Here is a 9,404-nt window from a genome sequence, read left to right on the forward strand (position 1 = left end):
TCTGGATCCTCACCAACATTTGTTGTTTCCTGACTTGTTAATTTTAGCCATTCTGATTGGCATGAGGTGGTATCTCATTGTGGTTTTGATTTGTATCTCCCTGATGCCGAGTGTTGTTGAGCAAACCTCTTTCTTCTTAAAACCAAAATAAAACCCTACAACCCACTTTGTTTAGTCTCAGTGTCCCCTTTGTAAAATCTACCCTCCTTATTTCACTGATAATTGTTTCTAAAGAGGCGTCTACATACATTATCTGTACTTTCTTGCCACAACTGGTAACCAGAAAAGGCTAAGAGACTGGACTCAGAAGTAGTTAAGAGCTGAGTTATCTTTGATCTGCTGCATACTGGTTGTGTGGCTCTGCTCAGGGCCTCTGTCTGTCTCAACTTCCTCATCTGTAATATGAGGTTGATAATAACAATAAGACTACCTTCCCTCAGAAGGCTGTAGTGAAGAATAAAGAGCATGACATTTACAGTGCTTGGCACATAGCAGGTGCTCAATAAATGTTCCCAACTGATACGGCTTCTACTTTGATGTCACCAGTCACCAGGCCTGCCTTAACTGACCTCTCTGTGACATCTGAGAGTATTGTGTCCTTCTTCTGTTGACCATCATTATATCAAGCTGTTGTTCTCATTTTCCTCTTTTCTATTTCTTGGGCTGTTCCTTCTCAGATTCCACATATCTCTTAAAAGCTCACCCTCTCCAGAGATATCTCCTCAGCCTCCTTGCCTTCTTGCTGTCCCTGACAATCTCATTCACATCAGTGAGTTCGGTTGCTAGGTGAACAATGACAACTCCACATTTTATTTCCATCCCAGACTCCTTTCCAAAGTTATAGATCGCCAATCATCTACAGACACCTTGCCTCACAAACACCTAAAACTCAACATGTCTCAAACTGAGCCCATCAATTGCTCAAGTCAGAAACCCGAGCATTAGCTTAGACTTAGGGTCTCGAGTGCGAATGTTTTTTGGGTTTTTTTGTTTTTGTGCTTTTTAAAAGCCTTGGATCCTACCTCCTAAATATTTTTGTATGGCTAGACTGTACTCATCCCTCAAGATTAAGCTCAGGTATTACAACTTTGGGAAGCCTTCCCATTAACCCCTCCCCGCACACCCTTCCAACCTGAGTTAGATTTCTCCCCCTTTCCAGTACCCCATGGCACCATGGAACAACCCTTTCAAGCACTTACCATACACCCCACTTACCAAGGTATTCTAGGTTTGTTTTTTTTTTCCCCTTATCTTATCTGCCTCTGGCCCTTCTACGGGACTATGAACTCCCTAAAAGCAGGGTTTTTGCCCTTTGCCTAACACAGTGAGTGACAAAAAGGATGTGCAGTAAGGATTGGAAAATCAACTTCTATTAGCCCACTGTTGAGCTTGATTCCACTGCTCTTGTAGTAGTACTACTAATAGTCTGGAATTTAGCAACATGATGGAGGGAAGCTCAATGACATTACAATCTACAGTAAATCTGGTCCTAGATAAGGAAGAGTTAACTATACGCTAGGGTTCAAGGGAGCCTTGCCAAGCTAATAAATTACATGGTGTTTACTGAATACCAACTGTTTTCCCCATATACTGAATATGTTTACTATTTCCATGGCTCACATTTCTTACTAAGAGTAATTGGAATTAAACTTTTTTTTTTTTCCGTGAGAAGGAAGAGATTCTTTTGGTAAGATATCATCTTAAATAATGGCCCTTAAATACTTGAAACGGCAGTTCTTCCCTCTCTTTATTGGGACTTGTACTCTCTACTTCATATGATAAAGAACAACATTAAAAATCTGGCTTTATATTTTGAATTCTAAAAAAAATTTTTTAGTTGTGCACAAGAAGTGCTCCCAAGTCAGGGAAGGAGAAAAGGAGCCAAGATTGGGAACCAGGAAGAGAATTTGGCATTATTTGAAATATTCCATTTTTTTGTAAGAAAAAACAATGTTCATGAAGAATTTGAGTGGTTAAGAATAAAACTTAAAATATCACCTAGGAGGTTTTCTCTCTCTCTCTCTCTCTCTCTCTCTTTCTTTCTTCCTTTCTTTTCTTTCCTTCTTTTATGGAGAGAGAGAAAGTGTTGGGGAGGGGCAGAGGGAGAGAGAGAATCTCAAGCAGGCTCCACACCCAGCATGGAGCCTGATGCCAGTTTGATCTCATGGACCTTGAGATCATGACCTGAGCCGAAATCAAGAGTCAGCCAGCCACCCCAAAATATTATCTAGGATGCTTCTTAAGTCAAAAATTCATGAGTTCAACCATGTAGTTCTGATTAGTCTAGGAATCCTGGATTCCACCTTTCTAGGATTAGAAACAAGCACATAAACAAAACCAAGAACAAAAAACTAAGTGTTTAATATACAGCCAGGTTTGAGAACCACTGATTATTGATTTATATATAGAAACTTTTTTGAGTAATCCTGAAACTTAACAGTAAATACTTCTTTTATAAACAAATAAACAAACAAGAAAAGTAGCCACACCCCCCAAAAAAAATCACTGATGGAAATTTGCAGCTTAAACCACCACAAATACTTAGCATTAAAACGATTTTTAACTTGCCAGAATTCTGGAACTTTTCTTAGTTAGAAGTAGTCACTAATTATATGACATTGTTTGTATCAGATAATTTCTCTTTTTCCTCTGAAAATGGAAATAAGGACCTATTAAATCTATGGCTATTAGCCAGTATCTAATTTTTAGGTATCATAAACAGACAGAATTGCACTTGATCCATTGATTCATTTCCAAATATTTGTTGAGTACCTACTAGACACCAGGCACATAAGCATTTTTTATGTAAAGTATCATGATTTGGGGGTTCTTCCTGTTTGGAATAGAGTGTTATTTTCAATAGTAATTCAATAAATGTGCATTGACTCGCGGATTAAATTTAGTGCCAAAAATACTATTATTTCAGCTCTTTTGACATCTACAAGAATGCTGTCAGAAAGTTGCATTGTTAGAACAAGTAAGTATCGGGAAATACCCTTGGTAGTGGTGGTACTTTAGTGATATAAAATATAAAAACTATTGGAGGATCATAATATAAAGTTGAACAGTACACTGACTCTCTTTTAAACCAAAAATGCCAATCTAAAGGGACTGTATTACACACACTTAAACTAGAAATGTGCTTTTTGAGATTAATCATATAATTTTCAACCCAACTTGTGAAGAGAGGGCCAAAGGGTGATCCATTCTGGAAAATAATCCATTATAGTAAATCCATTATAATATTACAGTGAAATGAAGTGTTTGACTTTTAATCCAAGGTAGTAGACTAAGTACATATATTTACCAACTTTCACTACCATAAAACCCATTAAAATGATGAAGGCCACTGCTAGTTCCTAAAGCACTTCTGTGTGGATTAGAAAAAGTCCCTCACATTTGCGGCCAGTGTGTGGCTCAATCAGTTAGGCATCTGACTCTTGATATTGGCTCAGGTCATGATCTCGGGGGTCGTGAGACTGAGCCTGACATCAGGTTCCGTGCAGGGCATATGGCCTGCTTAAGATTCTTTCTCCCTCACCCTCTGCCACTCCCCCCTAAAAAACAAAGTCACCCCTTCTTTCAGGTAGAATGAGTGTATGGCTAAGATTTTAGACCCTTTTTGTCCCCTAGGCTGGCCTCTCTGGGCACAATTATAACAACCTGCTGAACCCCAAGAGTAACAGTGACATTACAAGGCAGGAGGGTGAAGAAGGGAAAAGTAAAAATATGCTAATTCTTATTCAGTAAAGGAAGGATATAAATTTTTTTTCTCAACATTTTAAAAATGGAAATTTAATTCACATATCATAAAATTCAGCCTTTTAAATGAACAATTCAGTGGATTTTAGTATATTTAGTAAAGGCATCCAACCATCACCATTATCTAATTCCAGAATATTTCATCACCCCCCCAAAAGAAACTATACCCATTTACAATTTTTTATGTTCAGTAGCCAACATATATCATTTGTTTTTGATGTAGTGTTCAATGACACATTAGTTGCATATAACCCTCAGTGCTTTATTTTCTCCTCTCCCATCTAATCTACTTTATGTCGCTATGGATTTGACTATTCTGAATATTTCATATAAATGGTGTTCAACGATATAAGGTCTTTTATGACTAACTTCTTTCACTTGGTGTAATTTTTTTGAGGCTCATATATTTCATAGCATGCAGCAGCCCCTCATTCATTTGTACTGCTGAATAATGTATATATACATCACCTTCTGTTTACCCATTCATTAGTTGCTGGACATCTGGATGGTTTCCACATTTTTGTTTCCTACAACCAACACTGTTATGAGCACCGGCATTCAAGTGGCTTGACTTTTTACAAAAAGCTTATATGACTTCCGTAATTTTTAAAGTGATTAGAAAGAAAAAGAAAAAAGTCATTATTTACATAAAAGTTCAAGTCTGTGATTTATTTTTCTTTTCTATTTTGTTTTTGTTTTTCCACTTTCTAAGATGTAAATATCTTTTCATTGTGTGGTCAGATTGACTTTGCCCATATGTTATGATTGTTATTGATCTTATGGTTTATAAATGTTTGTTTTGTTTCATATGACATTACATGCATTAAGTATGTAATAGAATATATTAAAACGTGTTTTTGAATGTCTGGAGATACTATAGGATTATACTGAATTACTGAAGTTTTACTGAAAGAATCAATGGATAATTACAGGACATTTAAAACAGAAAAATAGTTTGGGGAGGAAAAAATAACCATATATCCATGTTATGGTGGTAAGAAGAGAGGCTGCAAAGATATTAATGGCAACAAAGTATCACTCTTCAGTAAGTACAGGGTTCCCCTTGACTCCCTCCCCCACCTCCTCCCAAGAGTATATAGCAGTTTCTAAACATAAACAGTTGACCCTTGAACTGTATAACTTTTTTTATAAATACAGTACAGTAACTGTAAATATATTTTCTCTTATGATTTTCTTAGTAACATGTTCTTTCCCTATCTTATTTTATTGTAAGAATACAGTGTATAATACATATAACATACCAAATATTTGTTCATGGACTATGATGTGATCAGTAAGGTTTGGGGAATCACTGCTACAAGCAGATTTTCAACTGCACGGGAGACCCTTAACCTCCACATTGTTAAAAGGTCAATGGTACATGCAATTCATGACCAACCAGTTACTCAAACATTTAAATTGCAGTAGAAATGCAAAACAGAAGGAAAGTCTACCCTGTACCAGACTGTCACCCCCAGACAGGTGTCACTCCCAAATGTCATGTCCTAGATGTATGAAAAAATGCCCCTTTAGGTGTCAGGCGCTTGAGAAATAGGCAATGCAGGTGCTGGAAAACCTCTTCTAGGCAAGGGGAAAAGGGAAATTCTATTACTGAAAAATCACAGTGGGAAGAGAATATCTAAAATAACTCTCATAGGAAGCACAGCTATGGAGCCCCAGGGTCAAACTTCCCCATCAGTCCTCAGCCTCTGCTCAAAACAGAAATTGTGTATCATCAGTAGCTGTTCCCAGTGTCAAAAGCAAAGCTGCCCCATGGGTTCAAAAGTTCAAAACAAAATTATGTTTACAAAAACCAAAAAAAACCTTAGGTAGCCAGTGACTACCTAAGTAAGGTTAAAATGAGTACAGAGCCTGGGGATTTACATACTAATCAATTTTGTAGGACCTAAATAATGAAAATACAACTTCTAAAGGTAATTGAGTCTATCACACTATTGCTATTACAATAACAAAAATTTATTGAGCCCTTACCACTTGTCATGTAAGGCATACTATGAGCTAGGGCTACAACAGTGAATAGAAAACCCCTTCCTTAAGGGGTAAATGGGAAATCTCTGTATCTTAATGTTAATTTTGCTGTGAATCTAAAGCTGCTCTAAATAACAAAGTTTTACAAAAATCCCTACCTTCATGGAGTTTACAGTCTACTATAGGGAGACAAACAATGAACAAAAGTTTAAGAACATAATTTCAGGTTGTATGAAAAAAAAGAAAACTGCTAGGAGAATAAAGAATAACAGTGATGAAGACCTCTTGAGGTGACATTTGAATTATTTACTTAATAATAGGCATGAGTTTGTAAATTAAACAGCCAGCAATCAATCATTCAACAGACATTAATAGCCCACTTACTTGATTTCAGGCATTTAGTGCAGGAGGTCTTTGGCATAAAAAAAGAAAAAAAAATCAATAAATCATGGTTTCCATGTCAAGGCACTTGAATCTTAGTAGGAGAAGAGGGACACTTCACCAACAACTTATACCAAAATACAACAGGTATTAATTAGACTGAACTCTGTATATGCGGAGGAATAAGCAGAAGCTTGGAGGAACACAATTACTCCCAAGGAGGTCTTCCAGAAGGGAAGATTAGAGTCTTGCTCTTCTTCCTAACCTTTAGCCCACAATACTCATTTGTATGGTTCACATAAGGGAAGAGGAACGGAAAAGAAGTGGGCTGCCAGTGGCTGAAAGTGACCACCCCCGCCCCAAACTCTACCAACCCAGGCCCCTCCCAGCCACCCCAAAGCTTAGGGAACCAATATCTATCTGCTGAAATCTGTTCTTGGCACAGGTACACAAGGGTTGTTTTGCTTTTGTTTTTTATTTTGTGTTGTTGTTGTTATTACCAACTGAAACTACCATGCCTGTCTTTCCCAAGTTACTTGCCCATTTCTCAGCCTGAACATATTTATGTCCTTGGGTCCTCTGGAACTCTGTAGCACACAGACAATGGTTCTCTCAGGAAGAAACACATTTTACAACTTACCAGTGATATAGCTGGAAAAAGTTCAGTAGAGGAACTTTTCTGATAAACCAAAAAGCTCCCAGAGTAAATCATTTGAACCAACTTCTACATAGAAGACTTAAGAACAACATTTTGAAACAGTTTGAAAGTTGTTGTTTTTTTTTTTAGATTTTTATTTATTTATTTGACAGACAGAGATCATAAGTAGGCAGAGAGGCAGGCAGAAAGAGAGGGGGAACCAGGCTCCCTGCTGAGCAGAGAGCCTGATGTGGGGCTCAATCCCAGGACCCTGAGATCAGGACCTGAGGTGAAGGCAGAGGCTTAACCCACTGAGCTACCCAGGTGCCCCAACAGTTTGGAAGTTTTATGATGGAACGTGTTTGGGGGATTTGTTACAGAATTATATTGGAGAAGAGGGAGGTGAGTGAGGGTAAGAAGAAATGAGATTGGCCTTAAACTGACGCCAGATTATGAATACAAGGGGGTTCATTTCTTATTCTGTCCCCTTCTGTATAGGGGGTTCATTTCCTATTCTGTCCACTTCTGTATTATGTCTAATCTTTTCCATCATAACAAGCGTTTGCTTTTTAGCTTTATATGACAAAGCCAGGGACCTATAAAATCATACAGGTGTCCTGAGAAAACCATTCTCATGCAGAAATCTGGAGTTCATGTTATTTTTAAATCTATTCATTATACTAGTGATTCTGTACATGTAAGAAAGGAAGAGTGTCCATGTAGATCAATGACTAAATAAGATATATATAGGAAAATATACTTCAAAAAGTATTTCCCCAAAAATGTATAGAAAATACAATTTAGGGGTGCCTGGGTGGCTCAGTTGGTTAAGCAGCTGCCTTCAGTTCAGGTCATGATCCCCTAGTCCTGAGACAGAACTCCACATCCAACATCCTGCTCAGGAGGGAAGTCTGCTTTTCCCTCTCCCCCTACCCCCCGATTGTGTGCGCACGTACTCTCTCTCTCACACACACACATAAATAAATAGAGAGAGAGAGAGAGCACGAGCAGGGAGGAGAGGGAGAAGCAGTTTCCTGGCAAGCAGGGAGCCCAACGCAGGACCCGAACCTTGATCCCAGGTTCCTGAGATCATGACCTGAGCTGAAGGCAGATGCTTAACCGACTGAGTCACCCAGGTGTCCCTAAATAAATAAAATCTTAAAAAAAAAAAAAAGAAAGAAAGAAAATACAATTTAGCATCCAAACTGTGCTTTAATATATTAATCAGGGATTATCAGAAAGAACGTTCTCAGGGCTTTCACCCAGTTGATAAACAACACTTACTGAGTTTCTATAGGGAGCCTGACTTGGCAATTTCTCATGTCATCTCACTGTTGAGATTGTGGGAACATATTATATTTCCATTTTATAGACGAGGAAACAGTTTCAGAGAGAGCGAGTCTCCTGCCCAAGGTCACAATGAACGGAGATAACAGTCAAGGCTCTTTCCATTCTACCACTACTTACTTCATGTTCTTGAAAGGAAAAGATGAATGGAAAATAGGACAAATTTCTCATTCTGTAAACTCTGCCATTCCAGGGTGACCAGGAGTTCTCTTCTTCCTAACATCTACTCACTCTACTTCCTACCTCTTGATACTTAGAAGCCAATGTGATATGCAAAGTGGGTCAATTTTTAGGAGAAAAAGTAGAGAAAAGTTGGCAAAGCAGGGCAAAATTCTCTTTTTTATTCTCTGGAAATCAAAGTGTTTCTGAACCTTTAAAAGATGTTTTCAAACCATTAAATTACTTTAAAATTTGAGTAGTCTAATTCAGAACTATTAAAATTACCAAATGGAATTTCCTTGGAATTAAATATCATTAAGTTCATAAGGTGTTTACAAATAAAAAAAAATTTCTAAAACAGATGAGTAAAAGAAAAATAGGGAGTTATTTTATTTAGGAAGGAAAGTATTTTATTTTATTTAGTAGGAAAATAGAGTATTTTATTTAGTAGGAAAGAAAACAGTACTCTTGAAGAAATGGCCTTGAAATTATTTCTTTTAATTCTTCCAAATTATATTTTAAAAAGCTCAAAGTTGGGGTGCTAAATAAATAAAGTACTAATTTGGCTATATTCTTTCATGGTTTTTAATTTGAGTCAACACATAGCTGCATATATTATAACCTAATTATTTGTCTATAATCGAGATTAATACTTATATTAAGAATGTCCCAGAAATTTTCTTATTCATAAGACAACCACTCAGAAATAGAAAGGTGACTTATGCAGAGCGGTATAATGAAAAGATCAATCACCTGGAGGTCAGAAGAAATGGGCTACAAGCCTGGTTGTGGTACTTAAGATCTTCTAACAAATGGGCAAGTAATTTAGTAAAGGGCAAGATAACAGGTGACAGAATAGGGAGAAGAAGAGTAAAGGACCTTAATCAAAGCCAAAGTAAAATTAGGAGGTTGCAGGTAAAATTTTATAAGAAGTTCTAAAAATCATGTATGGGAACATAATAGAGTCATTCAAAAAGTGGCTGTATTTGTGAGCGTGTGTGTGTGTGTGTGTGTGTGTGTACCCTGCCTGGCATGTTGAACTGGTTATAATTTTTTAAATTTTAAATTAAGATCTTCTAAATCTCCTGGGAATGTATGGTGTTTAGATATGACAAATGATGTCTCAGAT

Source organism: Enhydra lutris, unplaced genomic scaffold (genome assembly GCF_002288905.1).
Source record: "Enhydra lutris kenyoni isolate GAN:26980312 unplaced genomic scaffold, ASM228890v2 scaffoldscaffold10, whole genome shotgun sequence".
NCBI lineage: Eukaryota > Metazoa > Chordata > Mammalia > Carnivora > Mustelidae > Enhydra > Enhydra lutris.